This window comes from Schistocerca piceifrons, chromosome 5 (genome assembly GCF_021461385.2).
Source record: "Schistocerca piceifrons isolate TAMUIC-IGC-003096 chromosome 5, iqSchPice1.1, whole genome shotgun sequence".
In the NCBI taxonomy this organism is placed as follows: Eukaryota; Metazoa; Arthropoda; class Insecta; order Orthoptera; family Acrididae; genus Schistocerca; species Schistocerca piceifrons.
Window position 1 is genome coordinate 424,040,763 of NC_060142.1, and position 23,247 is coordinate 424,064,009.

Sequence of the window (23,247 nt, forward strand, 5' to 3'; positions counted from 1 at the left end):
GTGTCACTTGTGTTATAAGTCTGTATGCGAGATTTCCACACTCCTAAACATCCCTAGGTCCACTGTTTCCGATGTGATAGTGAAGTGGAATCGTGAAGAGGGCGTACAGTACAAAGGCATACAGCCCGATCTCGTCTTTTGACTGAGAGACTGCCGACAGTTGAAGAGGGTCGTAATGTGTAATACGCAGACATCCATCCAGACCATCACACAGAAATTGCAAACTGCATCATGATCCACTGCAAGTACTAACAGTTAGGCGAAAGATGAGAAAACTTGGATTTCATGGTCGAGCGGCTACTCATAAGCCACACATCACGCCTGTAAATGCCAAACGACGCTTCCCTTGGTGTAAGGAGCGTAAACATTGGACGATTGAACAGTGGAGAAACGTTGTGTGTAGTGACGAATCACAGTACACAATGTGGCGATCCGATGGCAGGGTGTGGGTATGGCGAATGCCCCGTGAACGTCATCTGCCAGCGGGTGTAGTGCCAACAGTAAAATTCGGAGGCGGTGGTGTTATGGTTTGGTCTTGTTTATCATGGAAGGGGCTTGCACCCTTTGTTGTTTTACGTGGCACTATCACAGTACAAGTCAACATTGATGTTTTAAGCACCCTCTTGCTTCCCACTGCTGAAGAACAATTCGGGGATGGCGATTGCATCTTTCAACACGATTGAGCAACTGTTCATAATACACGGCCTGTGGTGGAGTGGTTACACGACAATAACATTCCTGTAATGGACTAGCCTGCACAGAGTCCTGAGCTGAATCCTATAGAACACCTTTGGGATGTTTTGGAATGCCGACATCGTGCCAGGCCTCACCGAACGACATCGATACCTCTCCTCAATGCAGCAGTCCATGAAGAATGGGCTGCCATTCCCCAAGAAACCTTCCAGCACCTGATGGAACGTATGGCTGCTGGAGTGGAAGCTGTCATCAGGGCGAAGTGTGGGACAACGGCATAGTGAATTGCAACATTACCGATTGAGTGCCCCACGAACTTATTTTCAGAAAGGTGTCCGGATACTTTTGATCACATAGTGTAAATCTAGATTGAGCCTTTGCATTTTCCTTTTCAGATTTTATAGCTTCCCTACCACATTCAAGCTTCTGGCATTCCACGCCCTCGTAGAACATTACCCTTTCGTTGATTATTAAATGTTTCTCTCATGGTCACCTAACCATTTGCAGTCCCCTCCCGGATACCGGACTCGGGGCTATTCTGGTATATATACTACCGGTAATCCTATCATTTGCTACGTAATTTATGTAGTGTACTAAAACTACCGAACCGTAGTTTTGATGAAGCGCAACTCAACGCTCAATAGAGGAAAGGACATGGGACCTGACGGGATCCCAGTGCTTTTCTACATAGAGCATGCGAAAGAACTTGGCCATCTTCTAGCAGCAGTGTACCGCAGGTCTCCAGAGGTGCGAAGTGTTCCCAATGATAAGAAAAAAGGAAAGGTCACTCCCGTTTTCAAGCAGTATGGTGTAACAGACGCAAAAAACTATACGGCTATGACACTGACGTTGGTCTCTTGTAAAATTTTGTGACTTGTTTTATGCTCGCGCATTACAATATTTCTGGAGACCGAAAATCGCCTCTACAGGAACCAGAACGGGTTCCGGAAACAACGATCGTGGAAAACCCAGATCCAGAAAGCAGTAGATAGAGGCGCCTAGGCATTTGACACGTTCCGAGACTTCCAGAAGGCATTCGATACAGTTTCGCACTGCCACCTAATGAACAAAATACGAGCGTACGCAATATCAGACCAGCTGCACGACTCGAGTGAAGAGTTCTAGCAAACAGAACACAGATGTCTTCAGACGCAAAAGTAACTTCGGGCTTACTCCAGGGGAGTGTTATAGGACCAATACTTTCCACGATATATATAAATGGCCTTGTGGGTAAGTTACATGAAGCTTTTCACAGATCATGCTCTTGTATACAGAGAATTCGCTGTGGTAGAAAATTTTGGGGAAATGCAGGAACACATGCAGAGGATTGCCGCCGGTACAGGGAGCGGCAATTGACCCTCAACATAAACAAATGTAACGTTTTGCAAATATGTAGACAGAAAGACCCTTTATTGTGTGATTACGTGACTGCAGGACAGTCACTGGAAGCAGTTAATTCCATAAAATGTCTAGGAGTATCGATACGGAGCTATCTGAAATGGAATGATGACATAAAATTAATTGTGGGTAAGACAAATACAAGACTGAGATTGGTTGGGAAAAACCTTGGGATACGTAGTGCGTTAAGGAAGTACCTTACAAAACACTTGAATATTGCTCGTCAGTGCGGGATTCGTACGAGATATGGTTGAGAAAGGAAATAGAGAAAATTCAAAGAAGAGCAGCACGTTTCGTCACAAGTTCATTTAGCAAGCACCAAAGCATCACAGAGACGATTAACCAATCCCAGTGGTGGACGTTGCAAGAGGCGTTATACATCACTGTGTGGTTTACTGCTAAAGTTCCCAGAGCGTACGTTCCTAGAAGAGTCAGCCGATGTATTACTTCCTGCTACGTATATCTCTCGAAGAGACCACGAAGATGAAAGAGATTCGAACCCACACAAAGGCTTACCGGCAATCGTTCTTCCGGCGACCCGTTTGCGACTGGAACAGGAGAGAGGAGAGGTGACAGTGATACATGAAGTTCCCTCCGCCATGCGCCTCAAGATGGCCTATAGAGTGTACATCTAAATGAATAGGACAGGATTTATTATTATTCATGACACAAAACTGATAATTTGCCAAACACATTTACATATATGAAAAGATTTATTTATTTATTATTCACGGCGCAAAAATTGTACATTAATTAAATACTTTTACTTTGAAAGAAATTGTTCAAAGTGACAAACTCACGCTTCCACATATCCCGTGAGCCTGCGTTACATACTTCGCCAAACGATGTGGCTAATTCCTGGTGTGTTCCGTATTTGGTCACATTCATTTTTGTTACGCTCCATCAGAACATCAAAACTGGACAGGGAAGTTGAATACACCAACGATTTTATATAATACCAAAGAAAAAGAAAATTTGTTGGTTTTCAAATCTGGTGGTCAGGCAGGACATGCAGTGGTTCCACCTCGAGTAATCCACCTGTTCGTAGAACTGTTAATCGAGATTGGCAATCCATACGTCTAAAGTGAGTTGCAGCACTATCGTGCATGAACCATATTCGTTGGATGACGTATAGAGGTACATCATCAAGTAAACAAGCAAGTCATTCGTGAAACTGTAGAGTGTCCACTAAGACGGGTCAGTCAGATGGCCATGAATGATTCTACCTCAAACATTGAGGCTGTACATCTATTGATGTGTGTCTTGTCGCACTTCATGAAAGTTTACATACGCCTGAACGTCAATTTTGCGATATTTGCAGATCCCATCATGTGAAAAGTAAGTTTCTTCAATGAATAAGGTACATGCTAAGAACTGCAGAAACATAACACTGCCATAACATCAGTTTACAGATAATTATTCTTCGGTGAAGGACTGTCTCATTTAATCACTGTACTCTTTGTAAATGATACGGGTACAGAGGATTTACATGCAGAATATCCTAGGTCGACATACGATTGACACCTTCCTCTTTCGCAATTCTTCTTGAAGCTTCATGCACAGTACGATGAAAGTGTTCTTCAGTCTCAGGTGTTCGCACATCGCGTGGTCTCCCACCATCTGCAACTCTCTCCTGAATGGTGGAGTCGTACAAATATTCGTACCCAAGGTAACTGTCTCCCAGGGCAATGTTTCAGACACTGAATTCATCGTTGTGATGTTTTGTGAAAGAAGTTACTCTAAAACAGGGCAAAATCAGACAAAACAAAATAGATGCCTTAACTAACTGTAAGCAGGAAAGTGAGTAAAAATGCACATTTGAGGTGAATCACACAACCGGGATTAGCTACAGGGAATTCCTGTTAAACCGCCCCAACAAGGAGTTTAAGGCTCATGTTCATATGAATTTTTTTGTAATGTTTTGATGTCAGGAATAAATCCCTAATGTTTCTGACCCATGTTTTATACACCCTCTATGGGACAGGGATACTGGACGTAACAGTTTTTCGCAGCCAGAGTTCGATTTGGTGAAATTCATCTGGGACTTATCTGTGTCATGATGTCCAAAGAAAACAGAAGTTTCAACTACTGTCGTCTAAATTTCTTTATATTGATTACTTTTGTTCTTGCACTGATGAGATTCCTACATTATTAAATGCCTAGAAGAAAACGATCTGCCTTACCTGCGAGCTAACATCCCGTAGATGTTCGAGCTCACATGCGGCTCCTCTTCGTCGAAATGTCATACTCGGCTAGGGTTTGAACCGCGCGTATCACATTACACGCCCTAAATTAGACACTTGTAACCCTTTGGTTAAATTGTCTGGCTGATGGCAAGTTTGCGAAATACGAAGTTAATATAATAACAGTAATAATAATATCGGGATCTAAATATACGACCCATAAATGATGTAGACCACACAGTTGCGATTTGGTTAGAATAATGTTTATTCAGAAAGCAAACTAATAGCGAAAGTTGTCGTATTTAGAATTATTATTACTCTCGAGCGCATATCCATTTGACACAGTTCGATCATTCACAATCTCATCGCGAAATACAAGTTATCTACGCGGAAAGTTCATACCAGGCGCGCGGCTGCTCACCACTCAGAGACGAAGTCCCGCGATACCACACAACGCGAAATTTTCAAAGTCGTTTCACTTCCTAGCTGCCTAAGGACCGACTGTCCGCTTTCGCGTCTCAGTCGGAACTGTACCCTTGGGTGTCTCCAGCCAAACTGTCCGCTTTCGCGTCTGCCCCAGCACTGTCCCCTTTGGTGTCTCGACCAGAACTGTATTCTTTGGTGTCCAGACCAGAACTGCACTCTGCCCGTCACCGACCACGTTTCCCACGCGCCCAATATCCTCGCTCAAGTGACTAGCGCAATTCCCTTTCCTGAAGCCGTCCATATGATTGGCTACAGCTTATTCTACATTACTTTACCTTGTAACATATTTAAATAGTCAAAGCTTGACCTCTTTCACATTCTAAATAAAGTAACAATAAAATCCAACACATAATAGATGTAAAATTCTTTTACATAAAACCAATACAATTTCCTTCTAAACTCTGAAAGTCACGGCTTACTAGTCTTGCACCAATGCGCTTTCTGAGAAATAAATAAAGAACAAAAGTAACTATTATGCACTAAACTTTACAACAAACATTCTATTTCCTAATGATTCAATAAGGTGTCATGCTGTCATCAAATGGTTCAAATGGCTCTGAGCACTATGGGACTTAACATCTATGGTCATCAGTCCCCTAGAACTTAGAACTACTTAAACTTAACTAACTGAAGGACATCACACAACGCCCAATCATCACCATGCTGTCATCGTTCAATGTGTTTTGTGTGGAGGAAATGATGATCTGATGCCTAACTGAAAATACTGATAATTTAAATTTACTATATCTTTTTTAAAAAATGAAGCTACAGAGTTGATATTTACAACATTTGTCATTTTAATGATGCTCTTCTATATGAAATATCGGTCGTTAAGATCGACCAAAGCGTTCAGATTTTAGAATTGAGGTCTTAGTTACAAAACGTGTTAATTTCACTTTAAAAGCAAATCCTAAACTATTACAGATATGATCAATATTAAAGTTTTATTGGGATCACCATGAAAATTTATGGAGAATGGCACATTAAAATTACTGTGGCTTGATTCCCTGCATTACTACAGAATTAAATAGTTTTCATAAATGTTTCCCTTTAGGGCTGATCTTAGGTCCGTCGTATTTAACACTGCTACGTCTCCTCGGCCACAAAAAGCCTTCTACTGGGTTTCCCTATGACGGAGGTTCTCGTGTGTCTCACTCGCACACTCCAGCACTTAGGCTTCTATAGACAATAGACGCCTGTGAATTTCCCCATCTCGTGGTGAATCTGCGCCCTTTGTGGCGCGCGGTCCTGCACGACACAGTTCGTTTCACAATTCCTGTAGGCTGACTCTGTCGGCCATATATTTAAACGAGAGCGCAATGCGCGTTATCTCACCTGAAAACGCACAACGTTTTACCTGCCTTAGTCCTCGGTCTAGTAGATGGATGTTGACACCAATGAAATGGAAAGCAGTGGGGTTCTTCCACACTGTCGGGTATCAACGGATATGAGGCTGAACGATTCCTCATAATCGCTACGGGGCAATCATAGGAAGTCGAGAGGCAGAGGGAAGATCGCTTGCACAGAATTATGGACTCAGATTTGTGGGCATTAATTATGTGAGTAACTTAGGCACAGCACAAAACATTTATTGAATAGAAAATCACACGGCATCCAGCTCTTAACTTTTTATCATCGGTAACAAATGCTTTGAGTTCCAGTTTGTTCTGGTTACCATAGCAGATAATACCTGATTCGCTATTTACAGCATAAAAACCTATAGCGCATAGCACAGAAACTCAGCCAGTATCTAGTTAGCATACCTCAACGTCTCACCGCTTCGACTGACGTCCGTCGGAGGACGAAAGTTTCCTGTAACTGTCGTGGCTGCGTATAGAATAGCCTGATGTCCGTACATGCTTCACAATCTGCCTCAGTCAGTAGGTTACAATGTTTTCTCCGCTGTAGCTCAGCTTGACAGTGCTTGGTCGTACTACCGACGGAGAATAGTCTTAAAGACCATAATCAATTCTGAAACCGTTTTCCCTCTTATAATTCCAGGTAGTGTAGCGTCTTTTGTACCCCTCAAATGAAGTACTACCACCCATATTTAAGTGTAACGTCAACACTGTAATGACTTGCTAAGATGTAGAACGTTCCTTCCCTGTCCGTTTTGTAAGCAAAGTTACATAAGTGCGAGGGCTCTGGATCGAATCTCGCTGCCAGTACTGCATTTTTTTTTTCTTGCACACGTAACTTTTCAAGATGGAGATGGTCTGCCAGCGTTCATTATTGAAGCAGTTCGTCCAAAACGTACTCAGATGATACAGTCTCATGACGTTCATTTTTACAGGCAGATGAAGAACCTTATAAAACGACTATAAAATTGGACGTACGCCACTGGATAGAATAGAGAATAGAGAAGAGAGAGAGCCTCTAGGGAAGGCAGCACAAAAACTCAATCAATCGTACATCATAATTTGCCTGCATCAGTATTCTGTGATCTTCAGAGTGACAATTATTGAACTATATGAAAAATACGTAAATTACTTACAAACTACGGCGTGCACACACTTTATTCAACATGCAAACGTCACTACAGATATTCGGATTCAGATTATGACAAGTTCGACATGCCTACTATCATTGGCGATGATGTGGCGCAGACGAATAGCGAAATTCTGCATGACCCGCTGATCTCCTGAATGGCTGTTTTCAGCTCAACAACAGTTTTGAGGTTATTGCTGCAGACCTTATCTTTAATATAGGCCTACAAAAAGGAGTCGCATGTGTTCAGAACCGGAGAATATGGCGGCCAATCGAGGTCCATGCCAGCGGCCTCTGAATACCCCAGACCCAGAATGCGGTCCCCAAACTGCTCCTCCAGGATGGGTTCGAGCTCCGTCTTGTATGAACCACATCTAGTCGAAATCATGGTCACTTTGGAGAACGGGCATGAAATCATCTTCCAAAACCTTCGCGTACGGCTCGATAGTCACCGTGCCATCAAGGAATATCACACCGGCTATTCCGTGACTGGACGTTTCGCACCACACAGTCACCAGTTGAGGTTGAAGAGACTTCTCGATCGCGAAATGTGAATTCTCAGTTCCCCAAATGCGCCAGTTTTGCTTATTAACGAACCAATCCCAAATGAAAGTAGGATTCGCCATTAACCAGACCATACAGCGCATACTAACTCCCATAATGCCCTGCGGCGAACCGTGCAGTTTGAATGTCTTAACGCGAACCGTTCAGAAGTTATGATGATTTTATTTCCTATAGTTCAATAATTGTCACCCTATACTTCGATACGCTGGATACACCGCGACCTTGTTTGATGAGCGGGAACATTTCTCAATTGTAAAAAGTTTCTTTTGCAACAAACACACTGAAAAAAAAACAACTCAAATGCAAAAGTTCGATGATCACTACAAGTACCGTATGTCGGGATCTGATTTGTAATGTACTCCATGATTATGGTAAACATCATACTTGTGACAAATATAGGTACAATAACATAAAATGACTACACGAATTTAACTGAAAGGTCTCATGCATTCTTATTTCATTTTCAGTCTCTTCACGAAAAATCATTTCTCCTTTCTTCTGGATAAAAATTACGAAAATAACAAATGATCCATTAGATACCGATAATTTGCACCGTCATAATGATTCTGTTGTTAGAACTAAGATGGGAATGGAAATAGAAGTAGTAGCAGCGAGATTCGATTCAGAGACTTCGAGCTTTTCAATCTATGCGCTTACTCACTCAGCTACAGATTCCTTCAATACTAGCAACCATACCTAGCTTATAAGTGTGCCTAAAATTTTCAAAATTGATTTTCTCGAAAACGTTTGGGTGTTGTCTTCCTGTTTTTGCACTATACACCCTGTCAATATGAATAAAATAGGCAAGGAGCAGTTCGTACAGCCCCTTTGAGCACCAGCGCCAGCAGTTAGAGGAAAGGTATGAACAATATCTTTAAATGATGACTTTGCACCACGGGTGGCCAAGACTTCGGTTCGCGGGCCACGATCGGGCCCGAGTGCCAAAGCGCTCAGCCTCGCTTCACATTTTCTCCACCGCCAGGCCACACTGTCTGAGAGCGACGAGGAGAAGAGAGGAAAACAGAGAACGCGTGGCATTTAAACATCAGTATAGTCGTACAGAGTACAACTTAGTTTTGTCTTTCAAGTTTCGCAACAACATAGATCACAAATAAAACAAGTTTTCACTATTAATTAATTATTTTTGGGGCGCTGAAGACGTAATATAATTTTTATCTGGTACAGACTGTCGGAATATGAACAATACAGACGATTTCACAGAGTTTGGCACTCAAGTGGACACGTACTAGTGACTTATTTAGTTTCGTAATCGAAAAAAAGGTCTTTTACAAATATTCTCATTTTGGGGTAATCAAAAAGAATTCACTGCTCAAAAGAAAGCGATTAGGGTAATGTGTGGGACTCATAGTCGCACATCTTGTAGCCATCTCTTCAAGAGGTTAGGAATTCCTAGGGCAGGAATTCTTACCACAGCCTCACAGCACATTTACTCAGTAATGAAATTTGTTCTCAACAACATGGATCAGTTTAAAAACAACAGTGACATTAATGATTGTACCACCAGAAGAAAGAAAGACTTTCGCTATCCTCTACTTGACCTATATTTGGCACAGAAAGGGGTAAAATATGCTGCTGTAAAACTTTTCGATAAATGACTAGATGAACTAAAATGTCTGACAGAGAGCAGTAACAGTTTTAAAAATAAATTGAAATCATGTCTCCTTGACAACTCCTTCTATAACACAGATGAATTCTTAAACAGGAGTAAATAAATCTATAGGTATAATATATGAATTTTGTGCCATTTAAGGGAATGGGGTAGGTAATAAAAATTTGAAGCTTTTTTTTTAAGCCTTCATTATGTGTTCATTTCTTATGCACTTGACACATTCCACATCATAACGGTTACCGTTAGATTGATCAATGGAACATGTAACTAACTAATTAACTTTGTCAATCGAAATATTGTTGCGCTTTTGGAACCTCATTATGGGGAATTGGAAAATCTACCTGAGAAAAGCAATGTAAAGTCCTGGGAAGTTTTAACGAAAAGGATTTGTTATTAAAACTGAAATTACCTTAAAGGTCAAACAGTTACATCTGCATACGCACAGGGGTGCTTTCATCTGAAACGGTGAATGGTCTTAAAAACAGCTCGAAAACAGATATAAGATTGACAGTGCCCTCAAAAACTTTATGAAACTGTAGTTATAATCCTTGCAAGGCAATAACGAATTCTTCAGATCTCGCGCTTTCTTTAACGCCAGTGAGCTTACGGAACTGCAGTGCCCTTGTGAGAAAGTGTCCCTATTACAGCGCTATTTTCTTTTTAAATGCACCCCAGTCAAATCAGAAAGGAGCTATGTTGCAATGTCTTACTGAGTGTAGTCAAGTCCACTTAAAATGCGAAGTCTGCAATCGATTCCAGTTGTTCTAATTTTTGGTCCCGTACTCCTTTTCTCTTCATAAATTCAACAATCGAAAAATCGTTCCAGGCGTGACCCTTGACTTAATGAACCCACTTTGCAGAAATACATGAATTCTCCATACTCTTCGTTCATTTCCACTGAAAACTGTTGCAATTAAATAGGGAATAATGGGTGCTACATCATAAATTTTATTATTCGTGCCACCTGTTTCTTCAAGTGCTCAGTGCCTGCAAATTTAGCACAGAGTGCTTCTTGATTTACAGAATAATGAATCCTGTCTGTCGATCGTTCTAATTTTTTGCTCTTCCATTGTCATCTAGAACTTTAAATTCCTTCTGCATGGTACTATAAACTTGTTTAGTAGAAAATAAGTAGTCGCTTATTGTTGTTGTTGTGGCCTTCAGTCCTGAGACTGGTTTGATGCAGCTCTCCATGCTACTCTATCCTGTGCAAGCTTTTTCATCTCCCAGTACCTACTGCAACCTACATCCTTCTGAATCTGCTTAGTGTATTCATCTCTTGGTCTCCCTCTACGATTTTTACCCTCCATGCTGCCCTCCAATACTAAATTGGTGATCCCTTGATGCCTCAGGACATGTCCTACCAACCGATCCCTTCTTCTGGTCAAGTTGTGCCACAAACTTCTCTTCTCCCCAATCCTATTCAATACTTCCTCATTAGTTATGTGATCTACCCATCTAATCTTCAGCATTCTTCTGTAGCACCACATTTCGAAAGCTTCTATTCTCTTCTTGTCCAAACTATTTATCGTCCATGTTTCACTTCCATACATGGCTACACTCCATACGAATACATTCAGAAATGACTTCCTGACGCTTAAATCTATACTCGATGTTAACAAATTTCTCTTCTTCAGAAACGCTTTCCTTGCCATTGCCAGCCTACATTTTATATCCTCTCTACTTCGACCATCATCAGTTATTACTACTTTAAGTGTCACATTTCTTAATCTAATACCCTCAGCATCACCCGACTTAATTCGACTACATTCCATGATCCTCGTTTTGCTTTTGTTGATGTTCATCTTACATCCTCCTTTCAAGACACTGTCCATTCCGTTCAGCTGCTCTTCCAAGTCATTTGCTGTCTCTGACAGAATTACAATGTCATCGGCGAACCTCAAAGTTTTTATTTCTTCTCCATGGATTTTAATTCCTACTCCGAATTTTTCTTTTGTTTCCTTTACTGCTTGCTCAATATACAGATTCAATAACATGGTGGAGAGGCTACAACCCAGTCTCACTCCCTTCCCAACCACTGCTTCCCTTTCATGCCCCTCGACTCTTATAACTGCCATTTGGTTTCTGTAAAAATTGTAAGTAGCCTTTCTTTCCCTGTATTTTACACCTGTAACCTTCAGAATTTGAAAGAGAGTATTCCAATCACACACAAGCTTTAGTATGGAAACAACCGAAATATGATGAATCCAATTTGGAGTCTCAGAAGTAGCGAGCGAGGGACGTCTCGTGGCTGCTTTTCAAATCCAGCCGAATGCCAGACGCACTGGCGCATTTCAGTCACTCGTCGTCCGAGTCGGTGGAATACGGTGTCGCGATGGCGTGCCCCTGGCAGCGGGCAGGTGGAGCCGCCTCGGATCGCGCCATTGTCGCCAGGAGAGGCCCTCGGGCGCGGGCGCTGCGCCGGGATTGATTGTTCTGGAGGGCCCTCCTTGACGGCAATTAACCGTTGTTATACCGCTGGAGGGCCGCTCTCGGCGCTTGACGCGATATAGGCCCGGCCTGACGTCTCGCCGGTACCTCGAGTGCGCAAGCGACAGCCGGAATCGCTCGCTACTGCGAAAGCCGCGCCTCGAGGGCCGACCGGTCTTTGTGGCTGGACAGCTGCCTTTTGTTTTGAGCGCTTGAAAGCTTTTGGCAATCGGCAAGATCCCGATACTTAGTCTATTGTGCCGATCAGTGCCCGCCGGGCAATTCACGTTTTGTTCGTCGAGGGCCCAGTTGCCACCCGCAGAATGGATCGCAGTAATTGTCTGGAAATACGATTTCCATCTAATACTTCTCGACTTTAGTATCTAAAAACTGTACTTGTCAATACTTGAATGATTGAATAAAGCTCGCCACGTCTGCTCGTCCTCGATACAATGCATCCCAAAAATTTCTATAATTTTTCTGTTGAAAGACTGGGTAATTTAATTTCTTTATCAGTGGTAGAGGAAAGTCAAATCTACGTCATTTGCAGATTTAGAGAGACCTTTTGGCAGTATTGATCGGAATATACTCTTTAACATTCTAAAGTTAGAAGACGCAGAACAAAGGTGAGGAAAGTTATCTACAACTTATGCAGACACCAGACTGGAGTCGAAAGGTATGATGGCGAAGCAGTAGCTGAGAATGGGGAAAAACTAAAAACTTTCCGGTTTACTGATGTCCTGAATCAGTTTGTAAGGCGAACGTCAGCAAAAGTGTAAGCAGAGTAATCGAAAGTTGTAGAGTTAAATCAAGTGCATCAAATGCATCAGGAAATGAGACATTAAAAGTAATCGATGGATTAATCATTTTGGGCATCAGAATAGGTAAAGACGGCGGAAATAGACTGGAAATGGTGAAAAAAGCGTTTCTGGAAAAGAGAAATTTGCTAACTCCGAATATAAATTTAAGTGCTGGAAGTCTTTCCTGAAGATGTAGCCTTGTTCGGAAGTACATCTACATCTACATTTATACTCTGCAAGCCACCCAACGGTGTGTGGCGGAGGGCACTTTACGTGCCACTATCATTACCACCCTTTCCCGTTCCAGTCGCGTATGGTTCGCGGGTAGAACGAATGCCGGAAAGCTCCCGTGCTCGCTCGAATCTCTCTAATTTTACATTCGTGATCTCCTCGGGAGGTGTAAGTAGGGGGAAGCAATATATTCGATACCTCATCCAGAAACGCACGTCTCGAAACCTGGACAGCAAGCTACACCGCGATGCAGAGCGCTTCTCTTGCAGAGTCTGCCACTTGAGTTTGTTAAACATCTCCGTAGCGGTATCATGCTTACCAAATAACCCTGTGACGAAACGCGCCGCTCTTCTTTGGATCTTCTCTATCTCCTCTCTCAATCCGACCTGGTATGGATCCGACACTGATGAGCAATACTCAAGTATAGGTCGAACGAGTGTTTTGTAAGCCACCTCCTTTGTTGATGGACTACATTTTTACGGACTCTCCCAATGAATCTCAACCTGGCACCCACCTTACCAACAATTAATTTTATGTGATCATTCCACTTCAAATCGTTCCGGACGAATACTCCCAGATATTTTACAGAAGTAACTGCTACCAGTTAACTCGGACAATAAAAGTTCAGGCAAAAAGTGAGGATACAATCTTTCGAAATGTGGCGTTACAGAATAATGTTGAAGATTACATGGGAACATGGGCAGATAGACTAACTAATGGGAATGTACTAGATCGAATTGGGGAGGAAAAAAGTTTATACACAACTTTACCAAAAAAGGGATCGATTGATCAAATCAGTTTGGTAATGTAAGGAAATACAGGGAATAAAAGTTGTATGTGAAGATCTTGGCATGAATGCAGTAAGCAGATTTTAATGGATACAGGTCTTAGTGGTTATTCTGAGATGGGGAAACTTGCACAGGACATGATAGCTTGCAGAACTGCGTCAAACCAGTCTTCGGCCTGAGGATCACAACAATATTACCCAGTGACTGTTTCTGGCATAGGCAGTTCATTAAAAACGGCAAATGGTCACCAGCTAATAAGAGTCTATTTTGCCAGATCGGTTTCGATTGCGACGTCTATCTTCAGCGAGTACTGATTATTTTACATTCGTAGTGATCTTAAAATTTGCTGGATCGGCTTGGAATGGCATGTTTGCGTGATGCTACGATACTTGACAGTAGAAAATATTTAAAATGTTGTTGTATTATACCGAAATTAGTACTGCTTTGTACTTACGGGAGCATTGAAGCACATATTTTAGGAGAAAACGTTAGACGTGCACTCGAACCGATGCACTACGTCTTGTGTACATAAATATTTGAGGAGCAAATACGTTACAACAACACGTACACTTATGCAGGTCTGTTCAAGCGCTTTGGGGTTACATATGTTTTAGTGATATTGTATTGTGATGAGTCTTCTGACTAGTTTGATGAGGCGCACCACGAATTCCTCTTCTGTGCCAACCTCTTCATCTCAGAGTAGCACTTGCAACCTACATCCTCAATTATTTCTGGATGTATTCCAATCTCTGTCTTCCTCTACAGTTTTTGCCCTCTGCAGCTCCCTCCAGTACCATGGAAGTCATTCCCTGATGTCTTAACAGATGTCCTGTCGTCCTATCCCTTCTCCTTGTCAGTGTTGTCTACATATTTCTTTCCTTTCTGATTCTGCGCAGATCCTCCTAATTCCTTACCCTATCAGTCCACCTAATTTTCAACATTCGTCCCTAACACCACATCTCAAATGCTTTGATTCTCTTTTGTTCCGGTTTTCCCACAATCCATGTTCCACTTCCATCCAATGCTGTGCTCCAAACATACATATTATAAACAGGCAAAAGTCTTATGTCGAGATACATCTACAATTCTGTATCAATAGATCATTATTTTATTACTGAAGTCAAAGCAACATAATCGACAAAAATTAATTGTGTTATTGATGATATTCTAGTAGGTCGCAGTGTACTCTGTTTGGCTGAGCTTAAGGGGCAATGGGGAAATGAAGGAGAAGACGGTAAGGGGGAAGACGACGATAACGTTTTTAAGGGAGGTGGTGTAATTTATGATAAATGGTTTGTGATTCAGACTGTGTCATAAGTGTTGGATTGCTCAGATTTTTTCTTTATGAAAAGATAGATCATCAAATAGAAATTAGTTGGTTGTATGTTTGAACATTCAGTATCTGGAGGGGTTACTTGGTTCAAATGGCTCTGAGCACTATGGGACTTAACTTCTGAGGTCATCAGTCCCCTAGAACTTAAAACTACTTAAACCTAACTAACCTAAGGACATCACACATATCCATGCCCGAGGCAGGATTCGAACCTGCGACCGTAGCGCACGCGCGGTTCGAGACTGTAGCGCCTAGAATCGCTCAGCCACCCCGGCCGGCGAGGGGTTACTTACTGTTGTGTATACAGACTTGCAATTATTCTAGTAGCATCATTTATATGCCCTTTTCTGCAGTGTGTAATGTCTGAAAATTCCTGGACATGTTACTTATGTTGAAATGCCCTATTTCAACAATGCAAGTTGCAAATGATGACTTACTTAGGTTGCCAAATCTGAACGCATCTAAAGGCTCCCCTCCAACTTGTTTATCATATATAAAAACTGGGACGCTTTACACAATGTAATTCGTGTATTCCAGCTTTATGGAATGCTTCATCTGTCCTTCTATGCTAAGATTATCACTGATAGCCCTCTGGTGCATTTCTCTTTTTGTCCGAAAACTTATTGTTAAATTTTTTCTTGGGGGAGAGTTTTCTGCTTTTGTGGGGTAGTGTGCAAAGGAATGGGATACTGACAGTTTTTTGTGTTTGCGGTTTTATGTTTCTGTAGCATGTGGAGGTATGGTGTTATTAAACTGTTAATTCCGTTTTCTTTCTGTAATTTGGGTATAAAATTGATGAATGTTGCAGATGTCATGGACATTATTGTGGACAGAGTGTGGTGTCGTAAGAACAGCACGCACTACCAGCCAGTGCCACAGGCATCGGCAGTCGACAACTCACTCCAGAGACGGCGTGTGCCCCGGCGACTGCCGCACCAAAAAGTCGCAGTGGTGCAGAGATATAGCCACCACATTAGAGTGGGCAGTTCCCAGTCAGTTTGACTACCGAGAAGACGGCCTTGTAATTGTGTACTTCGCACCGCATCGTCTGTTTCTAGCGAGTACACACCAGTCCGTCTTCAGTGGACATTCTAGTGGGACAAGAACTGACTGCTACCCAGCCTTAGCTTCTGGAATACTAGCTGAACTTCAAGATCTTCTGCCTGAGCCGATTTGTTAAGATGAGTATTCCTCAACAAATGGGCGTGTTCTTATCGCTAATCATTATCAGTGTTTCAACGTTCTCCTCTCGTACTGTTTCCTTCAGCGCAGTATAAATAGTTGGGGGTGGCGACGAATAAACTCTCCTTCTGTGGTTCTATCAAAAGTACGATAGAACACAGAGAATGCGCTCGAATCTCTCTACGTGTACCACCGTGGTCAGTGCGCCAGATGTATGTGAAAGGCAATAGTATCTTGTCTGACACTTCTTCATGTCTATGTTCCAGTCGTTTGGAATCAAACCTCTTCTACTGTGTGCATCACCACTCTTGTAGTGTCTACCACTGGAATTACGTGAACGTCTTACTTAACAAACTCGTAATAAAACAGGCCGTTCTTCTTCATCATTTTTAATCATACTTGTTCATGGGTCCAGATGGGCGAGCTTTACTTAAGAATCAGCTGGACGAAGATTTTGTTAGCCACCTTGTTGGTGGTGACTTACGTTTCCTTAGAATTCTTGCCATGGATTTCAGTCTGACATCTGATGTTGTCTATCTACACTCCTGGAAATGGAAAAAGGAACACATTGACACCGGTGTGTCAGACCCACCATACTTGCTCCGGACACTGCGAGAGGGCTGTACAAGCAATGATAACACGCACGGCACAGCGGACACACCAGGAACCGCGGTGATGGCCGTCGAATGGCGCTAGCTGCGCAGCATTTGTGCACCGCCGCCGTCAGTGTCAGCCAGTTTGCCGTGGCATACGGAGCTCCATCGCAGTCTTTAACACTGGTAGCATGCCGCGACAGCGTGGACGTGAACCGTATGTGCAGCTGACGGACTTTGAGCGAGGGCGTATAGTGGGCATGCGGGAGGCCGGGTGGACGTACCGCCGAATTGCTCAACACGTGGGGCGTGAGGTCTCCACAGTACATCGATGTTGTCGCCAGTGGTCGGTGGAAGCTGCACGTGCCCGTCGACCTGGGACCGGACCGCAGCGACGCACGGATGCACGCCAAGACCGTAGGATCCTACGCAGTGCCGTAGGGGACCGCACCGCCACTTCCCAGCAAATTAGGGACACTGTTGCTCCTGGGGTATCGGCGAGGACCATTCGCAACCGTCTCCATGAAGGTGGACTACGGTCCCGCACACCGTTAGGCCGTCTTCCGCTCACGTCCCAACATCGTGCAGCCCGCCTCCAGTGGTGTCGCGACAGGCGTGAATGGAGGGACTAATGGAGACGTGTCGTCTTCAGCGATGAGAGTCGCTTCTGCCTTGGTGCCAATGATGGTCGTATGCGTGTTTGGCGCCGTGCAGGTGAGCGCCACAATCAGGACTGCATACGACCGAGGCACACAGGGCCAACACCCGGCATCATGGTGTGGGGAGCGATCTCCTACACTGGCCGTACACCACTGGTCATCGAACCCATCGTCCTACCATTCCTAGACCGGCAAGGGAACTTGCTGTTCCAACAGGACAATGCACGTCCGCATGTATCCCGTGCCACCCAACGTGCTCTAGAAGGTGTAAGTCAACTACCCTGGCCAGCAAGATCTCCGGATCTGTCCCCCACTGAGCATGTTTGGGACTGGATGAAGCGTCGTCTCACGCGGTCTGCACGTCCAGCACGAACGCTGGTCCAACTGAGGCGCCAGGTGGAAATGGCATGGCAAGCCGTTCCACAGGACTACATCCAGCATCTCTACGATCGTCTCCATGGGAGAATAGCAGCCTGCATTGCTGCGAAAGGTGGATATACACTGTACTAGTGCCGACATTGTGCATGCTCTGTTACCTGTGTCTATGTGCCTGTGGTTCTGTCAGTGTGATCATGTGATGTATCTGACCCCAGGAATGTGTCAATAAAGTTTCCCCTTCCTGGGACAATGAATTCACGGTGTTCTTATTTCAATTTCCAGGAGTGTATATTATGTCGCCCCCGATTGGGCAAACATTTTACGGCTGTTATTGTTTTGAGTGAGTCAACTGTATAGTTTGACAGTAATGGGCGTATGCGCATATTTATGTAAAATTTGTTATATTTATGTTGAGGGCCAACCGAAAGTCCCTAAGCAAAGTTTCGACCGACTGCGTGTCTTTATGTATTTCGCCACAATTTTCATGCTTTACCACTTTCCTCCATGCAACAGCATCATCCGCGAACAGCCTCGTGGAGAACCCTATCATTTACACACATCGCGTGCAGTAACGGTCCTAGAGCACTCATTTAGTGTACGGCAGGAGTTATTTTCCCACTAACATTTAAGAAATACTTGTTGAATTCTGTGTGTTAGAAATTTCTGAATCCAACCACAAAGCTGGCTTGGTATTCCGTAATCTCGTGTTTGTTCAGCAGGCGACATTGCTTAACCAAATCGACTGTTGACAGTCTTGCCAGGCGTGGATCGAGGAAAAGCTTTTTTTGGGGGGTAGGGGGGAGGTGTAGGGGCCATGGGGGTCTAATGCTTGTATATTTCCGTGTATCTGTTTCCAAACTTATCAGCAATTATTTAGGAAGATAATGTAACAGAAAACGAAGAGTCTCGAAGGGCAACGAATTCAAGAAAATGATCAGCTGTGTTTAGTACAAGACACTTTCCCGTTTATTGCCCATGTGGTTGAGCGAGCGTCCTGGCCGCCTGCAGGGAAGATTCCACCCAGGAAAAGACGTTCGTCGGCAGGCTTACCGTATATGCTGCCAACAACAAATCTGACACAGTTCACGAGCCCACAGGTGGAACCAGCAAAGCACGGGAAGTTGAGTAAGGCAAAACGGTAGAGTACGACACTGCACGAGGAAAAAAATAACACAAAGACACGGCCTCTGCCTCGGCGCCGTTGTCTATGGCCTCATGAGTTTCGTGTTCGAACTGAGCGAACTTGTGGAGTCTGACACAGAGATCTACTTATAATGGCCAGTCGACCCTTTCTCCTTCCTCCTGACGACAAGGTGACAATTGCGACCAAAAGCCACTCGATTCGCCATTGACGTTTGGTACGGGTATTCAACCCTCCCGAAGCGTAGTCCACAGTTGTCCAATCGACTGCTTGAAGTCCACCGGGCTGATCTACTTCCGCTTCCGAACGGAAACACACCGGCGAACAGAGCGGAGAGTTGTTTTCAAAATGTTTAGTCTTGCCTGCGGGCTTAGCTGCTAGAACGGTAAGGGCACGGGGCACGGGTGGAGGCTCACCCTTTGCGTCGGAGCACCCTTGCAGCTGTCAGTCAGGAGTTGCGCGTTAGCTCCGAAAGGCGGTAATCGAGTGAAAACGTGTAATGGGATCCATCGAGTCCGCGTGAGCGGGCAGCCCGCGGGCATATTGTGCCGGTCCTCGAGCACCGGCTTCTGTTTTGGCCGCGGGCGACCAGCTCTGCCCCGCCCAGCTCCGCACAATAACACGCCGGATGTCGCCGCGGCGCGTCTGGCCCGTAGTCCTCTCTCTGCACTCGACGCTGAAGCAGCAGTATATAACCGTAGAGAAGAATCAAACACAGGAATTATATAGCCAACCGGTTGCAAGTAACTGTTCGGTACAACTGACCTGGGTTTCTACACCTACTAAGACTGTCTTCTTCAGAATGAAATTCTGAGAAACAGTAAAATTACATTGTGAGAAAGCAATGCTCAGAATTTAGAGCAGCTACGCTCAAATCAAAAAGAAAATAAAATACGTTCCAGCCTTGTCACAAATGCCTAATTAGACACTTACAATTAGACTCTTCCTATTTTCAATGTCAAACTGATGTAATTACATATCGTCTATTGTTAAAACCACTGACTAGGCAGGTGAAGCAGATAAACTAGAAAATCAGTATCAAGAGACGTAAGGAGAACCCGACGTGAAAGACAGTGAACTGTATAATCAATGAGGTGAAAAAATGTACAGTATGGAGCTACCTAAACGTCACGCTTGACCAGGATGTAATGAATAGTTGTGAATGGTGTACTCTTTACTGAAACATCAGTCGATAATACGTAGATAGGAGTCTCCTTAAGACATTTTCACCTTAGAATAAACGAAGGAAGCCAATTGTGGACTGATATTGGACCAAAGTATCAGATGTAGATAACTTTTTGCGTTCATTCTTCATCCTTTATTCATTATTGCCGTCATCGTCAACAAGCACTCATTCTATATTTTGCTGGGTAAATGTCTTCTCTTTTGGTTTTTCAGTGCATTACAATCTTCAGCCATATATATGCTTATTTGACCGGTATGCTTTCTTACGTTCAAATGTTCAAATGTGTATGAATTTCTAAGGGACCAAACTGCTTAGGTCATCGGTCCCTAGACTTACACACTACTTAAACTGACTTAAACTAACTTATGCTAAGAACAACACATAAACCCATGCCCGAGGGAGGACTCGAACCTCTGGCGGGAGGGGCCGCGCAGTCCGTGACATGACGCCTCAAACCGCGCGGCCACTCCGCGCGGCCTTCCTTACCTCAGCCACTCACCTTCCGTTAGGTTGTTGTCTCGATCCTTTCTTATTTCTAACAAGTCAGAAAGCAGGGAACTTTGTTGGTCCATCAACCATATATCCACCTGGTACATGACACGTCTACCATTTCACGACAGTGATCATTCTGTCATCCACACTAATCTCTTCCCTGATCTATTTGTCTATTTTTTCGCCCTCCACGGTTCTCTTTTTAAATGGTTTTCGCATTAAAAGTGCATTATTCAGATAGTGAAGGGAGACGAAAATTCAATAGTCATGGGTGACTGGAACTCGATAGTAGGAAAAGGAAGAGAAGGAAACGTAGTAGATGAATATGGAATGGGACTAAGGAATGAAAGAGTAAGCCGCCTGGTAGAATTTTGCACAGAGCATAACTTAATCATAGCTAACACTTGGTTCAAGAATCACGAAATAAGGTTGTATACAAGAAAGAGGCCTGGAGATACTAGCAGGTTTCAGATCGATTATATAATGGCAGATGTGGGCTCTGACCACAATCTATTGGTTATAAACTGTAGATTAAAACTGAAGAAACTGCAAAAAGGTGGGAATTTGAGGAGATGGGACCTGGAAGAACTGAAAGATCCAGAGGTTGTACAGAGTTTCAGGGAGACCATAAGGGAACAATTCACAGGAATGGGGGAAAGAAATACAGTAGAAGAAGAATGGGTAGCTTTGAGGGATGAGATAGTGAAGGCAGCAGAGCATCAAATAGGTAAAAAGACGAGGACTAGTAGAAATCCTTGGGTAATAGAAGAAATATTGAATTTAATTGATGAAAGGAGAAAATACAAAAATGCAGTAAATGAAACAGGCAAAAAACGTCTCAAAAATGAGATCAACAGGAAGTGCAAAATGGCTAAGCAGGGATGGCTAGAAGATAAATGTAAGGATGAATAGGCATATCTCAATAGGGGTAAGATAGATACTGCCTACCGGAAAATTAAAGACACCTTTCGAGAAAAGAGAACCACTTGCATGAATATCAAGAGCTCAGATGGAAAACCTGTTCTAAGTAAAGAAGGGAAAGCAGAAAGGTGGAAGGAGTATATAGAGGGTCTATACAAGGGCGATGTTCTTGAGGACAATATTATACGCTCCTGGAAATTGAAATAAGAACACCGTGAATTCATTGTCCCAGGAAGGGGAAACTTTATTGACACATTCCTGGGGTCAGATACATCACATGATCACACTGACAGAACCACAGGCACATAGACACAGGTAACAGAGCATGCACAATGTCGGCACTAGTACAGTGTATATCCACCTTTCGCAGCAATGCAGGCTGCTATTCTCCCATGGAGACGATCGTAGAGATGCTGGATGTAGTCCTGTGGAACGGCTTGCCATGCCATTTCCACCTGGCGCCTCAGTTGGACCAGCGTTCGTGCTGGACGTGCAGACCGCGTGAGACGACGCTTCATCCAGTCCCAAACATGCTCAATGGGGGACAGACCCGGAGATCTTGCTGGCCAGGGTAGTTGACTTACACCTTCTAGAGCACGTTGGGTGGCACGGGATACATGCGGACGTGCATTGTCCTGTTGGAACAGCAAGTTCCCATGCCGGTCTAGGAATGGTAGAACGATGGGTTCGATGACGGTTTGGATGTACCGTGCACTATTCAGTGTCCCCTCGACGATCACCAGTGGTGTACGGCCAGTGTAGGAGATCGCTCCCCACACCATGATGCCGGGTGTTGGCCCTGTGTGCCTCGGTCGTATGCAGTCCTGATTGTGGCGCTCACCTGCACGGCGCCAAACACGCATACGATCTTCATTGGCACCAAGGCAGAAGCGACTCTCATCGCTGAAGACGACACGTCTCCATTCGTCCCTCCATTCACGCCTGTCGCGACACCACTGGAGGCGGGGTGCACGATGTTGGGGCGTGAGCGGAAGACGGCCTAACGGTGTGCGGGACTGTAGCCCAGCTTCATGGAGACGGTTGCGAATGGTCCTCGCCGATACCCCAGGAGCAACAGTGTCCCTAATTTGCTGGGAAGTGGCAGTGCGGTCCCCTACGGCATTGCGTAGGATCCTACGGTCTTGGCGTGCATCCGTGCGTCGCTGCGGTCCGGTCCCAGATCGACGGGCACGTGCACCTTCCGCCAACCACTGGCGACAACATCGATGTACTGTGGAGACCTCACGCCCCACGTGTTGAGCAATTCGGCGGTACGTCCACCCGGCCTCCCGCATGCCCACTATACGCCCTCGCTCAAAGTCCGTCAACTGCACATACGGTTCACGTCCACGCTGTCGCGGCATGCTACCAGTGTTAAAGACTGCGATGGAGCTCCGTATTCCACGGCAAACTGGCTGACACTGACGGCGGCGGTGCACAAATGCTGCGCAGCTAGCGCCATTCGACGGCCAACACCGCGGTTCCTGGTGTGTCCGCTGTGCCGTGCGTGTTATCATTGCTTGTACAGCCCTCTCGCAGTGTCCGGAGCAAGTATGGTGGGTCTGACACACCGGTGTCAATGTGTTCTTTTTTCCATTTCCAGGAGTGTAGAAATGGAAGATGAAATGGGAGATATGATCTACGTGAAGAGTTTGACAGAGCACTGAAAGAC